Genomic DNA, 22,870 nt, shown 5'->3' with positions numbered 1-22,870 from the left:
CGAATAGAAATGCTCCGTGACATCACTTCCTCTCCTCACAGGAGAGGAAGTGATGTAATCTCTCCTCCGTGTCGGTATTTTTCGTTCCGGCACCGAGGAGAGAGGATCGGTGAGTTGCACCAACACACCACACGTACAGTAGAACATGCCAGGCACACTCACACCCCCCCTTTACTCCCCGATCCCCCCCCCTAATTACCCCTGCCCCCCCCCCAGTCACAGTGACACCAATTGCATTTTTTATTTTTTTTGCATTGGTGTCATTTGTGACTGTAATAACTGTTAGGGCAGTTAGGGTTAGCCCCCTTTAGTTCTAATGTGCCCCCCTAACCCCCCCAATAAAGGTTTAACCCCGTGATCACCCCCCGTCGCCAGTGTCACTAAGGCTGGGTTCACATTGCAGCGGTTTATGAGAACGAATGTGATTCGCACCGCACTGCAGTGCAAATCACATCCGATCTCTGTGCGATTCGAGTTCAGCCATACAGATAGTATGGCTGAATTCGCGCCGCACCCGCCGCAAATTCGCACGGGACCCTTTTTTTGGTCCGCAGCAGAATCGGATCGCATGGGTGTTCACACCATGCGATCCGAGTTTGCAGATCGCACTGCGATATGCGAACTGATCTGGGGGTGTCATTAACATTTCACTGACACTCCCAGCAGTTCGCATAGGGCAGTGTGAACTTCCGCCGGGAGGCATGCGATGCGGGAACCCGCCGCGGATTTGTGGCGTTCCCGCATCGCTCCAGTGTGAACCCAGCCTAATAAGCGATCATTTTTCTGATCGCTGTATTAGTGTCACAGGTGACGCTAGTTAGGCAGGTAGGTATTTAGGTTCGCCGCAACTTTTTATAGCGCCAGGGACCCCCATATACTACCGCATAAAGCCCCCTGATTGCCCCCTAGTTAACCCTTTCACCAGTGATCACCATATAACTGTTACAGGTGACGCTGGTTGGTTAGTTATTTTTTTATAGTTTCAGGGCACCCGCCATTTATTACCTAATAAAGGTTTAACCCCCTGATCACCCGGCGGGTGTCATTTGTGACTGTAATAACTGTTAGGGCAGTTAGGGTTAGCCCCCTTTAGTTCTAAGGTACCCCCCTAACCCCCCCAATAAAGGTTTAACCCCGTGATCACCCCCCGTCGCCAGTGTCACTAAGGCTGGGTTCACATTGCAGCGGTTTGAGAACGGATGTGATTCGCACCACACTGCAGTGCAAATCACATCCGATCTCTGTGCGATTCGAGTTCAGCCATACAGATAGTATGGCTGAATTTGCGTCGCACCCGCCGCACCCGCTGCAAACTCGCACGGGACCCTTTTTTTGGTCCGCAGCAGAATCGGATTACATGGGTGTTCACACCATGCGATCCGAGTTTGCAGATCACACTGCGATATGCGAACTGATCTGGGGGTGTCATTAACATTTCACTGACACTCCCAGCAGTTCGCATAGGGCAGTGTGAACTGCCGCCGGGAGGCATGCGATGCGGGAACCCGCCGCGGATTCGTGGCGTTCCTGCATCGCTCCAGTGTGAACCCAGCCTAATAAGCGATCGTTTTTCTGATCGCTGTATTAGTGTCACAGGTGACGCTAGTTAGGCAGGTAGGTATTTAGGTTCGCCGCAGCTTTTTATAGCGCCAGGGACCCCCATATACTACCGCATAAAGCCCCCTGATTGCCCCCTAGTTAACCCTTTCACCAGTGATCACCATATAACGGTTACAGGTGACGCTGGTTGGTTAGTTATTTTTTTATAGTTTCAGGGCACCCGCCATTTATTACCTAGTCTCACTAGTGTACCCCTAAATTTAGGGGTGTCTACTTTCCAAAATGGGGTCATTTGGGGGGCGTTTGTGCCATCTTGGCATTTTATGGCCTTCAAAACTGTAACGCCCTTAGAAAACCTGAAGGCGGTTCTTGGCTTTCGGGGCCCCGTACGCGGCTAGGCTCCCAAAAAATCCCACACATGTGGTATCCCCGTACTCAGGAGAAGCAGCAGAATTTATTTTGGGGTGTCATTTCACATATGCCAATGGCATGTGTGAGCAATATATCCTATTAGTGACAACTTTGTGAAAAAAAAATAAAAAAAAATTAAAGTTTGTAATTTTCCTGCAACTTGTGGCAAAATATAAAATATTCCATGGACTCAACATGCCTCTCAGCAAATAGCTTGGGGTGTCTACTTTCTAAAATGGGGTCATTTGGGGGGGTTTTGTGCCATCTTGGCATTTTATGGCCTTCAAAACTGTAATAGGTAGTGAGGAGTGAAGTCAAATATTTACGCCCTTAGAAAACCTGAAGGCGGTTCTTGGCTTTCGGGGCCCCGTACGCGGCTAGGCTCCCAAAAAATCCCACACATGTGGTATCCCCGTACTCAGGAGAAGCAGCAGAATTTATTTTGGGGTGTCATTTCACATATGCCCATAGCATGTGTGAGCAATATATCATTTAGTGACAACTTTGTGTAAAAAAAAAAAAAAAAAAAAATTTTTTGTCATTATTCAATCGCTTGAGGCAAAAAAATAAAATATTCAATGGGCTCAACATGCCACTTATCAATTTCCTTAGGGGGTCTGCTTTCCAAAATGGGGTCATTTGGGGGGGTTTTGTACTGCCCTGCCGTTTTAGCACCTCAAGAAATGAGATAGGCAGTCGTAAACTAAAAGCTGCGTAAATTCCAGAAAACGTACCTTAGTTTGTAGATGAGACAACTTTTGCGCAAACCAATAAATATACAGTTATTGACTTTTTTTTTACCAAAGACATGTGGCTGAATACATTTTGGCCTAAATGTATGACTAAAATTGAGTTTATTGGATTTTTCTAATAACAAAAAGTAGAAAATATCATTTTTTTACAAAATTTGCGGTCTTTTTCCATTTATATCGCAAAAAATAAAAATCGCAGAGGCAATCAAATACCATCAAAAGAAAGCTCTATTTGTGGGAAGAAAAGGACGCAAATTTTGTTTGGGTACAACATTGCATGACCGCGCAATTACCAGTTAAAGCAGCGCAGTGCCAAATTGTAAAAAGACCTCTGGTCATTTACCAGCAAAATGGTCCGGTCTGAAAGTGGTTAAGTCAGTAGTTTGAATCCCTTTTTTTCTGCTATTGTAATATAAACTGTTGTCACGCCATCACAAGCAATTAAAATAGCAAAAGAAAAGATTTAATTTACATAACGTAGCAGATATGTAATACTTTGACTTAAAACATAAAAAAAAAAATAGATCGTTATGCAGTTTGCAGGAAAAATCACTGAAAAGCAGAAATACATTCACTCAAATGTAATCCTCTCTCACCGAATGGCATTGCTCAATACTAATCCCATCTCTGAATTTAGCATATTGGTGAGGCATATGGAAGGTTTGCAACTGTAAATCACTTGGGATATATGAGTGCATGCATTCAAATGCAAACCATAGAACAACATTAATTGTCTGCTTTTGTTTCAATTTTCAACGCCAAAGGCCAGAGTATGATTTTAATGCTCTACTTAAAGGGTTACTCCACTCAAAATGGGTAATACTATGCTTGATAGATGCTCTTAGTCAAATGATCTTTCTTGACTTCAGTAGTAAGTGAGGTACCCTTTTATCATTTCAAAGCTTACCCTTGCTCACCTTGGAGCTTCTCTCTGTCAGGGCTAGGCACAGCTCTTCCTTCTCAAAGTTGGCCGCTCAGCTGTCGGCTAATTATCAGCTCCTATCTCTCCACAGTGACTCACCTGTTGATGATATCCTGCCTATCGTCAGTCCTGCCTACTTAAGCTGTCAAGTCCAGATGATCTCTGCCTTCGCCTTGGTCACATCTCTAGAGACGCTCTCTTGTGTTCCTGTTAAAGACTTGAATACTTGACATTCCCTCTGGCTCCAGATCCTGCTTGCTGTTCTACTACAATCATCTCTGGCTCCCTGATGTTTTGGCTTGTCTGACTATCCATTCCAGGTTCCTGAACTCTGGCTATGTTTTGACTATTGAAGTAAAAATAAAAAATCCAAAGCGCCAAAAGAATCTAACTATTGGTATGAATAAGTGAGACCATATAAATTAACAGCTGCAGTGAATAAGACCTTCCAAGTGGAAAATTATGCTAATAATAAAAGTAAATAAATATACCGCGTTAAGTGCCACAAATGTTAAATAAATATCACATTTGAAACCTGATGCAACTTTGAAAAATCGCTAAAAAGTCCTATACAGATCATTTACACTGCGTGCCACAAAGATTAAATAGATATCACATTTTAAACCTGATTCGTTTTTAAAAAATCGCTAGAAAGTCCCATACAGAAGATTTGTTGCAAACATCAACAAACTTGAAGCAATAAAAAGTTCCAAATCCCAATTAAAGTGCTTGTGATCTACAAAGTGGACATGAATCCATGCTTGATAAGTGCTTGATATTCACAGGACAGTGCCCCCACATAGATGTGATCTCACCCCTCCAAATGGACCAACTGTTTCTATAACAACTGGCCAGACCTCTAACCGTGGGCGGAGTTTGCTCACAATAGTGCCTTGAACTCTGCTTCCCAATTGTCCCGGTTTATGGCGAACTGTGGTTTCCAACCTTCCATGTTGCCTTAATCATTTGTTCCGCAGAGTATTCCTGCATTAAAGGAGCATCTCCGTGGTCTCCATTCCACTTGGGCACAAGTCCAGGTGGATTTTTGATGTGCTAATGATAGGTACAGACTCCATGCTGCCCCCAATTGCCTGCCTGCGCCTTCCTACCAGGTTGGGGACAAGGTCTGGCTGTCATTTCGCAACCTCCGACTTAATTTTTCCTCTCTGAAGTTCGCACCTCAGTTTATTGGGCCTTTCCGTATTCTTCACAGGATTAACCCAGTGGCTTACGCATTAGAACTTCATTCTAATATGCATATTTTGAATCTCATGTCTCCTTATTAAAACCTTTGACCTGCAACCGCTTTACCACCTCAGTGCCTCGTCCTCACACTGTAGAGATTGAGAACCATGAGGAGTATGCAGTATAGTCCATTGTTGACTCTCGTAGGTACCTGGTGCATTGGAAAGGGTACAGTCCGGAGGAACGTTATTGGGTCTCATCCTCAGAAGTACATGACCCTGTCCTCCTCTGTGATTTCCATAGACATTTTCCCCTCAAGCCTGGTAGTCCTCCAAGGGGGAGGGGTCATTGAGGAGAGGGTACTGTCAGGGCTGGGCTCAGCCCTTCCTTCTCAAAGCTGACCACTCAGCTGTCGGCTAATTGCCAGCTCCTATCTCTCCACAGTGAATCACCTGTTGATGATATCATGCTCGTCAGTCCTGCCTACTGAAGCCTTACTCTCCTACGTTCCTGTTAAAGACTTGATTCGCTGACATTCCCTCTGACTCCAGATCCTGCTTGCTGTTCTACTACATGCATCTCTGGCTCCCTGACGTTTTGGCTTGTCTGACTATCCGTTCCGGTTCCTGAACTCTGGCTAGGTTTTGACTACGTTTACTCTGTTTACCTTTTTTTATTATTATTAAACAAGTGTGATTTAACTGTACTTCTGTCTCAGTCTGATTCATGGTTTCTGACACTCTCTTCCTGCACAGAGACTTGATACAACACATGTAAATACTATATGTCCTCTTCACGCTGACTGTACGCAAATTTGTGTTAATGGCCCGAAGGGGTTAAACTGGGGTGATGCCTGCAGCTGCAGGCATCACCCGGTACCGTTTCTTCTTTTAGAACCTTTTTAGTGATATCAACTGATGCAGCTAAAAGCTCCTCCACTGTTATCCTAAAGAGTGGGAGAGGACACCCCCCCCATCGCCTTCCACCACCCTTCCCGGGCCTCCCGTCCCACTGGGAGACCCGAGCCGGTGCATCTGCTGCCTAAGCTGAGACCAGAACAAAGACGGCTTTGATCGGGTCTCCGATGTAAAATCCCGGAAGCGATGTCACAACGGTGCAGACTGAAAAAATGACAGTATTCAGAATAGCCGATTTTGACAATTTGAATACTTTTAACCGGGATTTGGGGTCTTTTAGAACCTCTCAATCCCTCCATAAAGAGTACCCGTCACCACCTATTACTGTCACAGGAATGTTTACATTCCTTGTGATATACTAAAAATAAAAAAATAAATAAGAAAAAAATGTAAAACACCCCGGTCCCCGTGTGCTCGCGCAGCAAAGAAAACGCATATGCAAGTTGTGCCTGCAAATGAAAACGGTGTTCAAATCACACATGTGCGGTATCACCGCAATCATCATAGTAAGAGCAATAATTCTAGCAAAAGACCTTCTCAGTAACTCTAACCTTATAGACATAAAACAAATTGAAATCGTCGCCTATGGAGATTTTTAGGTACTGTTGTTTGTCGCAATTCCACGAGTGTGTGCAATTTCAAAGCATGACACGTTAGGTATCTATTTACTTGGCATTTCACATTATACAAAAAAATTGGGTTAACTTTACTGTTTAGGTTTTTTTTAATTCATGAAAGTGTATTTTTCCCCATAAATTGCGTTTGAAAGACCGCTGCGCAAATACCGTGTCACATGAAATATTATAACATAAAACGATTGCCATTTTATTCTCTAGGGTCTCTGTTAAAAAAGATTATATAATGTTTGGGTGTTCTAAGTAATTTTCTAGCAAAAAATACGGATTTTAACTTGTAAGCAACAAAAGTCAGAAATAGACTTAGGCTTGAAATGGTTAAAGTATACATAGAGACAGACCATGTACAGATTGTTCTTGGAAAAATTGGAAGTCTAACTGTATTATGTCATTAAAAGAGGTGAGAAAAACACCCATAATCTCACATTTTGGTGTATTTTTAATCAAACTTAGTAAACTAAACTAAAGCTGTAATCTAGATATAAAATACACAAATGAATGCAACTCTGTATTTAATAATACTATTAATAATAACTATTAATAATACTATAATAATACTATTTTTCTAAATACAAACAATTCAAGTACCTGATTTGATTTGGTGGAAGCCTTTTATAGTCCCTTTACAACAGAACTCAGACTGAGGGAAACGGAAGCAGAGCAAATAACCAATCAATTGTGCTGCAGTGTAAGGAGAATGCTGATAGAGGGTGGGTGGAGACCTGCAAATTACCAAATCACAGCAAGGAAAAAAAATCAGGTCTCCTTCCCTGCCAGAAAAGGATGTGTGCTGAGTGATAATTTAGTTAGATAGGTAGAAATACAAATCCTTTGCAAGGTAAAACAGCTCCCTCATATGTATTCAGAAGGTGTATATAGCTGCCTAGAGTTCGGATGTAAAATCTATCAAACTGAGTGAGACGACAAAGTCAGATAGGAAGATGTGTAGTCAAGTGCACAGATCTCACCAGCATAGTCCCTGAGATGTAAAACGTAATGGCTTTAGACTCAATAGCATCTGCAAATCACTGAAGTCATTTTGGGTGGACCCCTTGAAGCATAACCTGATCTCTTTTTCCTACATTCTGCAAAAATATATAAGGGAGTAAAGTTAAATAATAAACCTGGTAATTCATCATACCTGAGCTATCGCTTTAGTTCAGTGACACAGCTAACATTTAGTTTGTTTCTATTGGGGAACTTTATCTTCATGAGTTGATATGAGCATGAGCTGGTTTACAGTCTGGGCCAAGACCCCCCTTTGAGCTGGACTGAATATCACTCCTCCACTCACCTATAAGTTGACGGTACCTCCTGCACATTAACAGCAACAAAGTGAGTAGTAAGAGATATTTAGAAGGTGTCTGCAGAGGCTTGTTTACTACAACTATATATGAAGCGAGGCAGAATCCTCAGGGATTCAATAAAGGCCTTACAAACATCTGCTAATGCCTACTGAGACATATTGTACATGGTTTATTTGTGCATTGCATCAAGCAGTCTGTAGAAATAGAAAAGGAAGGATGTGAGTCCTAAAATAACCTTCAATTACAAAAAGGCGAAGTAACGCTGTATGTAAATAAATGTGATTAAATAGAAGGCATGATGTAACCTAGCCAAGAAGCCTTCTCTCTTTATATACCCAGCTAAAACTTGTTTTTGTTTTTTTTAATTTTGGGTAAACAGAAGAAGGTCCTGTACTGATAACAACATATCACCAGGACCAAAAAATTAGCAAAGTCACATACAGACAGCAAAAAAAAATTTCCAACTTTCATTCATTTTTGGTGTCCCTGTTGTAATTTCCCCTTGGCTGTTTCTGGGACAGGAAGTCAGGTGAAATCTCACCAACAAATCCTTTGGCAAAAATATAAAGCCAAGAGAAGTTGCAACTTAGCCCAATGCAAAGAAATGTTCCATGCTTGCTATATTATACCAGCCTTTCTCTGGGATTCTCTAGAGCTCCTCCAAGGGTTGCTTGGGGTTTCTTAATCAATTAGTAATTTATGTCTCTCAGATAAGCTACCACTGACACTGATCTTTCAGCTATTAATAAGGGGGCACTGACCACTAATGTAAGGCTGATTTTTTCCCTCAATGACCACCAGTGTACTAGGTCTCCTCACTGACCTCCACTGTAAAGCTTAGCACACATGGGCCAATATGTTGGGCAACATCGGCCATTTCAATAGAAACTGGCCGACATTAGTCCCGTGTGTGCCGACAGAAGTTGGCCGAGAAAGGTCTGCCGACTGGCTCCCGGTGTGCATTCTCTGGCAATGGATGAGAGTGCTGACCGGGGTGATCTGGTGGGGTGGGGGGGGGGGGTCAGACTAAAGTCAGATAGTTAGTACAGAGGCTCCTCCTGAGCTGACAGGTTTTTTTTTTCGTTCAGCCCTGCTAGGTTGAACAAAAAAAAATTATTATTGTATACTATTATTATTATTATAATATTATTATTATTATTATTATACTATTATTGTATACATCACTTCTTGACCTGATGACGCACAGCAATTGGTGTAAAATAGCTACAGTAATTTATTTCAAGGGTTCCTCCAGACTGTTTCTATAGTTTTATGAACATACTTAAAATCTACTACTGTTTCTTTTAGGAAGATGCCTGCTCCATTTTCGTGCTGGCTACCATAATAAAATAAAAAATTATATATATATAATAAAAAAAAAAAAAGTAACATAAGAACATCATAACTCTACAACTTGATGTGTATTACCGGCTATGCTAGTGTATGCTACATTTAACTAGCTCCTAGAACACGTGACCTGTACGCACATGTTGCTGTGACCTGGCTATCAATGAGGTGACAGTGATGACCTCGGGAACCAGTAAGTAGCAGTAACAAATCACTGCTTTGTCATGAAAATTTACATCTGCTCAGTTTTGTGCTAAAGCATGATAATATGAACGCGGCCCTTTATAGACCTGAATGCTTCTATTAATAAGGAAAGCATATTGAAAGAATAGTACTTTAACAAGAATCTGTCCAGTCATAAAAGCCCAAAAGACATCTGGTTCTCAACACAAAACTAACATATTTTGGCTATAGCACCTTTTCAAGTAAACAGAATGCATACACACTTTTGGTTTGAATTGGAAAATATGCTTTCATGAGCTATTGTTGGCATTAGCGGCACTATTTTTTATGTGAATATAATAAAGCTTTGTGTAAAAATAGTTGTACATAACAATCCAGTGGAAATTTTAGATTTGGCATTCTGAATTCCCAACGTATCTTATTTTCCTGATGAGGTGTCTGTTAAGGCATAAACCAGGCTCATTGCTGGGATGCATTGGCATATGAAAGACTCAATTTAGTGCAGACTCACGCTGGCCAGCCATCTTCTCTGCCATATATACTCTGGTGCCAGCTTCTAACCGTGACAGGTGCTGCTTATGGCCATATCTGAAATGGTAACAAGCTGCCTGAGAACTAATAAGCTATATTTATATTGTTTGCTGCATCCTGCTTGATTTTCTATGGCCAAGCTTGCTTTGAAATATAATGTGGTACCAGATACATTTACATTGCCTTAAGGGTCCGACTAAGCACATTTACAAATAGGACACATGGGGATGATTTACTAAAGCGAGAAGGCTCTTCATTTTGCAAGGGAAGCTGCACATTGCAAGAGATTTTTTCCTAGAGCTAAGTAAATGTGGTGAAATTTCACTTTGCAAAGAATACAAAATCACATGAATAGAATTTGAATTTGGAAGTCGGTAGAGCTTCACCTCATTCACTAAGCTTTGGGGAACTTTCCCTTGCAAAGTGCAACTTCTCTTGCAAAGTGAACAGTCAATTTGTATTTAGTAAATGAACCATTATGTATCAATGTGTAATTAATAAGAACTCGTGTTACCCATTAGCATTAGACTTGCCCAATGAGTCAAAACAGTTCCAGTTTTTATCAAGAACACTTAAATGTTTAATGCTTTAATGCTGCTCCTTACATTTACTTATACGTGATTAGTTAACCCAAAATTGAAAAACCCCTAGTGGTGGACTTTTTAGGCATACTAACAAATATCAAGTATATTAAGTATAAAGAAAAGTTTATTGAATATAAATATTATAAAAAAGCTGTATATAACATGGAATGCATAGACAAGCTAGTAATGTATATACAACAGACTCTAATGCTTAAAAGACCCTACGCATTTCGGAGAATCTGCGTCTCCTTATTCAGGGGTAGGTATAAAGCACAGAACAATTCTATTAAAAAAAATAGAATAATATGTGTTAGAAGAATACAGAGCATAAGTAAGTACATATATCATATGCAGTTTTTTATGTTTTTATGTATGCACTTACGTATTCAGAGAGGTGTATTGAATAAGCATTCCAGGACAGGTATAGCGATGGTTACTTTACTTTTGAGAAACTCCCAATATGATCGTCTTAACAAATAGGGCCGAAATAGCTGTGAAATGTTGATAGAAGACCAAACCCTCCCAACCCCAGCAATGGTGGGCAGACAAAAAGACCCCTGAGAATCACTGGGGCAAAGCAGTCAGTCCTGTGAATAACAAAATGTTTTGATCTCATCAAGAGGAAAATACTTATTTTCCCCATGTGATTCTGAATCAGTGATTAAAATGTAGTTTTGGGGGGGTGGGGGTTGGGAAATGGTCCCCGTTTTTGTTTTTTGTCTTTTTGTTTTATGCTGTAACCAGTGTTTGTTTCCGCCTTTTGCGGGTTACTGTTTGTATGTCAAAAAAACTCAATAAAATGTAATTTACAAAAAAAAAAAAAATGTAGTTTTGAAAAATCCCACATTATCAAAAGAAAAAATCCGTACCTGGGGATGGTAGTTATAGGAGATTGGTATTAAAGTGATGATTCTGATGAACAAAGGCAGCTCCTAGTTATAATAAAGATTATATTTTATTATTATTAAGCTTTAAAGAGGCTCATAAAAAACTTTTTTTCTAACCACTTCAGCCCCAGACCATTTTGCTGGCCAAAGACCAGACCACTTTTTGCGATTCGGCACTGCGTTACTTTAACTGACAATTGCACGGTCATGCGACGTGGCTCCCAAACAAAACTGACGTCTTTTTTTCCCACAAATAGAGCTTTCTTTTGGTGGTATTTGATCACCCCTGCGATTTTTATTTTTTGCGCTATAAACAATAGAGCGACAATTTTGAAAAAAACGCATTATTTTTTACTTTTTGTTATAATAAATATCCCCCAAAACTATATAAAAAAAACATTTCTTTCCCTCTGTTTAGGCCGATACGTATTCTTCTACATATTTTTGGTAAAAAAAAACTCAATAAGCGATTATTGATTGGTTTGCGCAAAAGTTATAGCGTTTACAAAATAGGGGATAGTTTTATGGCATTTTTATTAATAATTTTTTTTTTTACTAGTAATGGGGGCGATTTTTATTGTGACTGCAACATTATAGCAGACACATCGGACATTTTTGGGACCATTGTCATTTATACAGCTATATAAATGCAGTGATTCCTGTGTAAATGACACTGGCAGTGAAGGGGTTAACCAGTGGGTGGCAGTGTAGGGGTTAAGGGTTCCTAGGGGTGTGTTACTAACGGTGGGGGGCTGGGCTTTCATTTAGTGAACACTGATCCCTGCTCCAATCACATGGAGCAGAGATCAGTGTCACTAGTTGCGAGGCAGAATGGGGAAATGCTGTTTACAACGGCATTTCTCCATTCAGCCACCCGTGAGACGATCGCGGGTATGCCCACGACGATCGAGTCTGCGGCACCCGCGACCGGACTCACGGGGGTCCCGACCGGTCACGGGGGCCCTGCTGGGGGCGCACTCACGATGGCAGGGCGGCATTAAAGATTGGACATAACCCCGGACGCATTATACGCTCGCATTAGAGACGTGGAGCTTATGGAGAGGATGACCGCCAGGATACAGGACCGGCTGGAAGCGCATGACGTAGTCTGGAATCCCTGGAATCTTAAGGGCGATCGACCCTGACAGGCAAGCGGAAGTTTTCGGATGACTACCCACCCCTACTCCCTCCTTTTCCTCTCTACCTTTCTTTCTACCCTTTGGTATCCCTTTCTTCTCTTTTTTTCTCTTTTTCCCTTCTTCCTATCTTTCTTCCAAACCCCCCCGAGGGGGGGTGTTTGATTGGGTTAATGTGTACTACAAGTATCTTACACTATTAGTCGACACCTGTATCCTCGGATTGCCACTCTTGACTGGCTGTTGAGTTTTGAGGACTGGTTTATTATTGGTTGGACTTTATCCCTGACTTACATGCAGGGCTGCTGATAGAAACCATGGGGCCCCGTACAGCCTACCTGATGGGGCCCCCTTCTGCCCCAACCTCAACCCCACCTATCCATCCAGCGAAAGGGCTGATATAGGTGGGAAGGGGTTAGTGATGCCAAGAGGTGCCCATGTCTTACTTTGTAAACTTACAATCTTTTTTTATTTATGTGCATTATATTAAAATATGCAGCAAAGTCAGTATAACTGGCAGAAGATGCGGGGGGTAGGTCAGTAGAACAACGGACAGAGTCCCCTCCATCACAGAAGAGCCCCCTCCATCACAGCAGAGCCCCCTCCATCACAGCAGAGCCCCCTCCATCACAGCAGAGCCCCCTCCATCACAGCAGAGCCCTCTCCATCACAGCAGAGCCCTCTCCATCACAGCAGAGCCCTCTCCATCACAGCAGAGCCCTCTCCATCACAGCAGAGCCCTCTCCATCACAGCAGAGTCCCCTCCATCAGAGCCCCCTCCATCACAGCAGAGTCCCCTCCATCACATCAGAGCCCCTTATATCACATCAGAGCCCCTTGTATCACATCAGAGCCCCTTGTATCACAGCAGAGCCCCCTCCATCACAGCAGAGTCCCCTCCATCACAGCAGAGTCCCCTCCATCACAGCAGAGTCCCCTCCATCACATCAGAGCCCCCTCCATCACAGCAGAGCCCCCACCATCACAGCAGAGTCCCCTTATATCACAGCAGAGTCCCCTTATATCACAGCAGAGTCCCCTTATATCACAGCAGAGTCCCCTTATATCACGGCAGAGCCCCCTCCATCACAGCAGAGCCCCCTCCATCACAGCAGAGCCCCCTCCATCACAGCAGAGTCCCCTCCAATCACAGCAGAGTCCTCTCCAATCACAGCAGAGTCCCCTCAGAGCCCCCTCCATCACAGCAGAGCCCCCACCATCACAGCAGAGTCCCCTTATATCACAGCAGAGTCCCCTTATATCACAGCAGAGTCCCCTTATATCACAGCAGAGCCCCTTATATCACAGCAGAGCCCTTTGTATCACAGCAGAGCCCCCTCCATCACAGCAGAGCCCCCTCCATCACAGCAGAGTCCCCTCCATCACAGCAGAGTCCCCTCCAATCACAGCAGAGCCCCTTATATCACAGCAGAGTCCCCTTGTATCACAGCAGAGTCCCCTCCATCACAGCAGAGCCCCCTCCATCACAGCAGAGCCCCCTCCATCACAGCAGAGTCCCCTCCATCACATCAGAGCCCCCTCCATCACATCAGAGCCCCTTGTATCACAGCAGAGCCCCCTCCATCACAGCAGAGCCCCCTCCATCACAGCAGAGCCCCCTCCATCACATCAGAGCCCCCTCCATCACAGCAGAGTCCCCTCCATCACAGCAGAGTCCCCTCCATCACAGCAGAGCCCCCTCCATCACAGCAGAGCCCCTTATATCACATCAGAGCACCTCTCAACATCAGTCCCCATTTCAGGTTGGTGGGGGAGGGGGCTTCTCAGGAGGTGTTAGGATCGTTTACATTACAAAACATTTCTGACTGTTCGTGTTGTGTCTGTGCTGGCAGGCCAGATGCAGTGTCAGTGGGCCTGTTTTAATCTGTGCCAACATGAGAGAACTCTCCTGCACAGCAGCATGTCTCTTACCTAAGAAGCTCCCGTCCCGGGCTGCTAATTAGACTTCTCTCCTCCAACCAATGAGAGCAGCGGAGGGGTGTGGTCTTGGGTCTGTGGAGAAGGCAATCTAGAAGCTCTGGACTGGATTACAGAGCTCAGCTGAGGTCCTGGGAGGCACAGATTCCTGGATTCTGTTTCCAGGATTTTGTAATGGAAAGATCCAGTGTGTAGTGTACAATGAGCGCAGGGAGCCACTTGTAAATTAGAAAGCGTTTTTGGGGTTTTCTCCACTGAACTGTCTTTGAAGCTGCACAGGCCCCCCCTGCTGGCCGGGCCCGGTACAACAGGGCTGGCTGTACTGGCTTATCAGCGGCCCTGCTTACATGTGTTGCAGAACATGCTGTCTGTGAATAGCTCTACCTGGCCTGGCTTGTACCTGCTCCAGGTGGCTATATTATGTAGGCCAATATGCTCTTATGGTATGTTCTCCCCTGTAATTTTTCTGTTCTCTTTCTTTCGCTCCCCCAATGCCGTACTGAAGTGTCTGACGTGTAATGTTTCACTTTATACTAATAAAAAGTTATTTGACAAAAAAAAAGATTGGACATACCTGTACGCCAATATGCCATTCTGCCGACGTACATCCGCGTGTGCCAGTCGGGAACTGGTTAAAGAGGACCTATACTCTCCTTCAGAGTTTGTAAAAGTGTAGCAAGGGGGTTTTTCTGGTGCCACGACAGATAACGAGAATATATGTTCAGTAAAAATAATTTTATTTTATATCAAAATATAAAAATTAGTAAACGAAGTTGACTCTTTAGGTACAAAAATATACATATAAAATCATCACAATGTTACAATAATGTGTATAGTGCTAAATTAAACTATAAAATGCAAATGGGCAAAGCAGATAGGGGAACGTCAAAATCCAACAATGGACATCGCAGGATGAGCACCAAAAAGAGTGATAGAATAATTCCTTAAATTAAATCATGCTATATGTATATATGATGATCAGAAGCAATTCCCAGCATATAGCTAGCCAATCTAAGAAAATCTAAAAACTCAGATGGTGCTGCCTGGATGCATACAGGCTCCCAGAAATGGAAGACCTGATCCTTGAACCCCCAAGTGGATGACTCTAAAGACATGCTGGTAGGTTAATTGGCTTCTGTCCAAAATTGGTCCTGTTATATGAATGGGGACCTTGGATTGTGGGCTCCATTGAGTGTGCAATGTATATAGATAGGGACAATTGTAGAAACTCCACTCAGGTTGAACTGGATGGACTGGTGTCTTTATTCAACCTTACTAACTATGTAACTATGATAATAGCATCCCTCCTGACGGTAACAGTAGGGAAACATGTAGAGACAAAATAGTCATTTTATAGCTACATTTAGCCCTGTACGCATAATTGTAACATTGTGGTGATTGTATATGTATATTTTTATACCTAAAGAGTGAACTTTGTTTACTCTTTTTTATATTTTGATATAAAATTAAATAATTTTTATTGAATATATATTCTTGTTATCTGTGTGTGGCAATACAAAAATCCCCTTTCCTACTCTTTTCCAAACTCTTCATTTGGGATGAGGTGCCTTGACCTTTTGAGGTAGTGTAATTATTTTCAATATACTCGCTTTCAGTCCAGCAATGCAACATCCTGGAACTTTGTGTCCTGCCGCTGACATCTTTCAGAGGCTGGCTTTCCAGGTATTGAATTGATCTCTAGCAGCTTTCATTGGCCTGGTTGATATGATGTCACTCCCACGCACGTGCAGGAGTTCAGTTAGCTTCAGCAATGGCAAATTTTTGCATAGAGATGCGACTGCACACCTCAATGTTTATGGGTGGACAGGCAGGTAGGTAATTTTAAAGTGCTTCTAAACCCTTACACATAGGTCCCAACTGTCCCTGATTTTTGAGGGACTGTCCCTGATTTGGAACAAAGTCCATCTGTCCCTCTTTCCTCCTCATTTGTCCCTCGTTTTGGTCTAATCTATATAGTTGTATATAAATCTTTATCTTTTAAAAAGTGTTTCCCAGTGCTAAACCTTTCATCCAATTTCTAGACTACTGTATATGTAAATGGCAAAAGCCAATAAAAAGGAATAGTAGTGGTAAAAAAAAGCAGTTGTGGGTTTAGCTAATACTTTTCTTGTAAAATTTTCCTTTAAGGGGGCGTGGCGGGGGTTTGCTATGGTTTGCTATGGTTTACTATGCCTATATATTTTTACTAATAGGTGTCCCTTGTTCCCATCTCAAAAAGTTCGGAGGCCTACATATACCCAGTCCTCTTGTACCGGGCCCGAGCACGCGGGGGGGGGGAATTAGTGAGGGACAACAATTGTGTCTCTTTTCCTCCAGCAGATTAAATCTGTTCTCTTCCCCTCTCCCTGCTACAAGCTTTTATCTGCTAAGAAAGCCAGTCGTTCCTCACTAATCCTACATACATTGTACCTGTTTATCTGCAGTCTTCTCTTCTCTACAGCCATACAAAGACCAGAGTTTGTAAAGCTTGTGTGAGCTGCCTGAAAGAAGACAGACAGCTGAAATTATACACTGCAGACCTCAGTGAGGAGAACTCTGTCTGAGAACTGATTGGAGGGAAGGGAAACACCCCCTCTATACAGCATGCTGAAACAGATGAGGCTGTCAATCACAGGCTGGAGATCCCGTCACCTTTTTTCTCTTGGTGTCAGGAAAACTTGTCAGAAGTGACTAATGCAGATAGCAGGGGAACAGGGCAGCAGACAGAAATGGCACTAATGCTTTGGATTGCGACAGAGAGGTCTTACCAGAAACAGAAGATCCGTACAAGCTGACGCACGATTGCAGGTGCCAATGCTCATGCACGAGCACGCACTTGCGCACGCGCAATTCCTAGCGCCAGAGGGGCTATTTGATTCAGGCTGACACACAGAAACATTACTGTCTGATCTACAGTGTTCCCTGTGTGATACCTCTGACTTTACATCTGTTCTTGTGTTTATCTGGTTTTCCTCTCACTACCCCTACTGTCCACCTGCATCTGACCCCGGCTTGTCGTTGACCTTGCACCTGCCTTCTCCTCTGGTTCCTCTGTTGCCCACCTGATAGTGACCCAGCTGACCTTCCTGCATTACAGTCCCATTGGAACCTCCTCTCTGCCTGCTTACCTCTGCATCCATGTGTGTGTCACCCAGACACAGGGGTCTTGAGTCAGAGGCGTAAGAGAGGCCTTCCTCTGCATACTGGGATCATCTACTAGGCGTGTGACAGATCGAGACAAGTACACACCATAGAAGGGTATGCCTTGCTCATATTTGATGTCTGAAGTTTACGACCACTTTACTGCAGAATAAACAAAGCTAGTGGTGGGAAGGCCTGGGGAAAAATGACAAAACTGGGGAACAAAGCCATTTTTGTTTTTCCTGGAACAATAAAAAAAAAAAAGAAGAAATATATTCTTTTTACAATGATAAAGACATAGTATTCAAACTATATAACCAAAAGACCTTAATGAAAGATTTTTGAGACATTACGTAATGTCTTAAATTATTGCAAGTTCTCTCAGCAGAAGACAACAATTCCTGGAATACAATTCAAGTAACACTGTACTTCTCAATGCAGTTCTCAAACAAGAGAAATGTGCATTTCTACCTCTAAGGGGACACTGTAGGGGAAAGGCTCCAGTTTAGTTTGCTTGTGGACTCCATCTTGTATCTCCTACAGTTGGGTGAATGTTGGGATACAGTAGATTAAAGTTTCTGTCCTCTTAGGCCTTAATTGACAGGTAAGAGTGTGAATTTGTCTGATAAATTAGGTCATTTTTATAACCTTTAAATTATTTCTATTAATCTTCTCCACCATCACAGCAGAATCTTTACTTATAGTCTGGTCAGTAGGGATGAGCTTCGTGTTAGAGTTGAACATACGTTCGACTCGAACATCGGCTGTTCGCCCGTTCGGCGAATTCCGAACATTATGGGCCGTTCGTGCCAAATTCGTGTGGCGCTCACGGCCCACAATGCACTGCGTCATCGCAGTGCATTGCTGGCTCATGATTGGCCAAGCATGCACTGTGACCCCGCATGCTTGGCCAATCACAGTGCCAGCAGCGAGGAGAGCCATGATTGGCCACAGGCAGGATGCCTGTGGCCAATCATAGCTCAGGCTGTGTAGTACACGCCCCACACTATATAAGGCCGCCAGCGCGGCGGCCTTGTGTAGTGTGTTGGCGTCTGAAGCAGTTAGTGGGTGTTCTGTGTACCTTCAACACAGTATACACCGATCGTTATCGGCCGATTTTCGATCTTGCTCTACTGTAGTGGTTGTTGTCTGTGTGCCCTGACCGCAGTATACACCGCTATATTCACCTCACCTATATAGCTAGTGATCTATCTTTTATAATAGAGCTTGCAGTCAGTAGTGTTAGGAGCTTGTGCGTGCTGTCTGCGTGCTCTGTACCCAGTACACACCGCTATATCCACCTACATAGCTCTTCTCTATTTGAGCCATCTGCCATCTGCAGGAGTTATTGGAAGTTGTGTGTGCCTCCAACACAGTATACATCTGTATATACCCCTTTATCTCTGGTGTTCTATAATAAAGGCATCTGCAGGAATTAGTGGGTGTTTTGTGCCTCCAGCACAATATACACCTGTATCTACCCTTTATTGCTGTTCTCTAATAGAGCCATCTGCAGGGCTTAGTGGGTGTTGTGTGCCTCCAGTACAGTATACCCCTTTATCTCTGGTGTTCTATAATAAAGGCATCTGCAGGAGTTAGTGGGTGTTGTGTGCCTCCAGCACAATATAAACCTGTATCTACCCTTTATTGCTGTTCTCTAATAGAGCCATCTGCAGGGCTTAGTGGGTGTTGTGTGCCTCCAGTACAGTATACCCTTTATCTCTGGTGTTCTATAATAAAGGCATCTGCAGGAGTTAGTGGGTGTTGTGTGACTCCAGCACAATATACACTTCCAAACTGCTGTTTTACCCAACTCCCTTCAGGCCATTACCATGTCTGGAAGGCCAGCAAGGAGAGGCAGACAGGCATGAGCCGATAAAAGAGGGCAAGCAGGCTCTGTGTCTAGAGACAACAGTGCTGGTCGTGGACGCGGTGCATTGTCATCAGCACGTGGCCATGGGACACGCTTGTCCTTCTTTTCGCCAGCTGGACATGTTGAACCGCAACATGCCAACGACTTGGTAGAGTGGATGACCAAGCCCTCTTCATCCTCCTCATCCTCTCTCACCCAGTCTCAGGGTACTAGCAAAGCAGCTGCCAACGCATCGTATTCCCTCATCTCAATGTCATCATCAGTGACTCCTTCCCTAGACCCACCACGTCCTCCTGAGGAGTCTCCTGAACTCTTTGAGCACAGTGTTGGGTACATGCTCCAGGAAGATGCCCAGTGTTTTGTAGGCTCTGATGATGACACTCAGCTAGAGGAAGGCAGTAGCGTGAATGCAGAGAGAGGGGATGCTCAAGAAGGACAGCAATCTGGCAGTCATGTTCCACAAGCTGCAGCATACTGCCAGGTTTGCTACAGTGATGAAGAGGGAGGGGATGATGAGGGCACTGACTCCACGTGGGTGTCTGGTAGGAGAGAGGAGGAGGAGGAGGAGGAGGAGGCACATGTCCAACGAGGCAGGATGCCCTCCGGGGGCCAGCTTAGAGGCAGCACACCGACTGAATTACACCGCAGAGCTCCGCCTGTGCAGGGCGCTGCCTCTGCGCGTTATTCTAAAAGTTCTTTGGTGTGGGCCTTTTTTGAGACGAGTGCATCAGATCGCACCGCTGCTATTTGCAACATATGTCTCAAGCGTATCTCGCGTGGCCAAAACATCAGCCGCTTGGGCACCACATGCTTGACCAGACATATGTTGACCTGCCATGCAGCTCGTTGGCAAGCGTACCTCAAAGACCCACACCAAAGAACAAACCAGACCTCTCCTTGCTCCTCATCAGCTGGCATCTCCAACCCCACTAGACCTTCAGTCCTCTCTGAAACCTGTTTTGAGAGGAATGAAGGTGTAGAATTAGGTGTGTCACAGCCAAGTGCTTCCGGGCACTCTGCTAACAGTACACCCACGTCCGCTTATAGCAGGCAAATGTCCCTGCCCCAGCTGCTGGACCGACGAAAGAAGTTCACTCCCAGCCATCCACATGCCCAGCGGTTGAATGCTAGCTTGGCTAAATTGCTAGCACTTCAACTGCTGCCTTTTCAGTTGGTAGACTCGGCCCCCTTCCGTGAGTTTGTACAATGTGCGGTTCCTCAGTGGCCGGTCCCCAAACGCCACTTTTTCTCAAGGAAGGCGATTCCGGCTCTCTACCGGCATGTGGAAGGCAATGTCCTTGCCTCGCTGGACAGGGCGGTCAGTGGTAAGGTGCATATTACCGCTGACTCATGGTCCAGCAGGCATGGACAGGGACGTTACCTGTCTTTCACGGCCCATTGGGTCACTCTTCTGGCAGCTGGGAAGGATGCAGGACAAGGTGCAGTAGTGTTGGAGGTTGTTCCGCCACCACGCCTCCAAAATGCTACTATTGGTTGTGACACACCTCTCTCCTCCACCCCCTCCTCTTCTTCTTCCTCCATGGCCTCTTCCAGTGCTCTGTCCTCAGAACCAGCGGTGCTCCGTAGGCGTTCCAGGGGCTACGCAAGTACGCAGGCAAAACGATGCCATGCCGTGCTTGCGCTGGTTTGTTTGAGGGACAGGAGCCACGCTGGGGCGGATGTTTTGTCAGCTCTGCAGGGGCAGGCCGAGAGGTGGTTGACGCCACGCCAGCTTAAGCCAGGAATGGTGGTTTGCGACAATGGTACCAACCTCCTCTCCGCCCTCCGACAGGGACAACTGACCCATGTGCCCTGTGTAGCTCACGTCCTTAACCTGGTGGTGCAGCAGTTCTTGGGCAGGTACCCGGGCTTACAGGATGTCCTGAAGCAGGCCAGGAAATTCTGTGTGCATTTCCGCCGATCATTTAATGCCTGTGCTCGGCTGGCTGAGCTCCAAAAGGAGTTGAACCTGCCCAAGAACCGCCTTATATGTGACATGCCCACCAGGTGGAACTCAACGTTGGCCATGCTGCAGCGGCTGCACACGCAGCAGAGGGCCATCAATGAGTACCTGTGCGACTACGGCACCAGGACAGGGTCAGGGGAGCTTGGTTTTTTCTCACCACGCCAGTGGGGCATGATCAGGGATGCATGCACTGTCCTGTCACCGTTTGAGGAGGCCACAAGGATGGTGAGCAGTGACAGTGCATGCATCAGTGACACTGTACCTCTTGTCCACCTCTTGGAGCATACGCTGCGTGGAATAATGGACAGGGCACTTGAGGCAGAACAGAGGCAAGAAGAGGAGGACTTCCTTGCCTCTCAAGGCCCCCTTTATCCAGACAGTGTTCCTACTGTGCCACCCATCACACAGGAAGAGGATGAGGAAGAGGAGGAGGAGGATGATTGTGTCAGCATGGAGGTGGAGGCTGGCACTCAGCATCAGCAGCAGTAGTCTTGTAGGGATGATTTACAGTCCCAAGAAACACGTGGACTTGTACGTGGCTGGGAGGAGGTAGCTGCGGATCATGTTGTCCTTAGTGACCCAGAGGACTCCGGACCGAATGCCTCAGCTAACCTACGCTGCATGGCCTCCCTGATCCTGCAAAGCCTGCGGAAAGATCCTCGTATTCTTCAGATCAAGGAGAGGGACCATTACTGGCTGGCCACTCTCCTTGATCCACGGTACAAGGGTAAGGTTGCCGACCTTATCTTGCCATCGCAGAGGGAGCAGAGGATGAGACATCTCCGGGAGGCCTTGCAGAAAGGTCTGTGCAACGCGTTCCCAGAGACTGGGAGGTTACAAACTCCTGGTCCTGGACAACGTGTTGCTGAGGCATCGGTCAGAAGGAGCGGTGGAGAAGGTGGCCGTCTGACTGATGCTTTCAGACAATTTTTTAGTCCGCAGCCCCAAGGTATGATCGGTTCCAGCAACCATCGCCAGCGTCTGATTTACATGGTGCAGGAATACCTAGGGGCAAGGTCAGACTTGGACACCTTTCCCACCGAAAATCCTCTGGCTTACTGGGTCTTGAGGATGGATCACTGGCCAGAGCTTGCACAGTATGCAATTGAGCTACTGGCCTGTCCATCATCCAGCGTTCTTTCGGAACGCACCTTCAGTGCTGCTGGTGGCTTTGTTACCGATCACAGGGTGCGCCTGTCCACCGAATCAGTTGATCGACTGACCTTCATCAAGATGAATCAGTCTTGGATCACCCACAGCTACCAAGCACCTGAAGCTGATGTAACCGAATATTTTTTTTTAAATATCACATCCCTTCAAGACTGCCTATGCTGATGCTAAGTGATTGTCCTGTTATGTTGATTGTCTATCCTCTTCCTCCTCCGCTGATATGTTGGAAGAACATTTCTGGTTCTGGGTGATGCCATCAGCCCAATTTTTCTGCCCCTGTTTAACAGGGGCGTTTAATTACAATTTTTGATGCAATGCTTTGCAGCAGGGCTAATTCCTGCAATAAAACTAGAGTATATGGGAGAGGTTGCAGTGTCGTGGCACCAGCACCAGTGCCTAGGCCCAATTTTTATTGCCCCTGTTTA

Source organism: Lithobates pipiens, unplaced genomic scaffold, assembly GCF_037356315.1.
Source record: "Lithobates pipiens isolate NorthernLeopardFrog02 unplaced genomic scaffold, aLitPip1_a1.2 Scaffold_25, whole genome shotgun sequence".
Taxonomy (NCBI): domain Eukaryota; kingdom Metazoa; phylum Chordata; class Amphibia; order Anura; family Ranidae; genus Lithobates; species Lithobates pipiens.
This window is presented reverse-complemented; position numbering follows the sequence as displayed.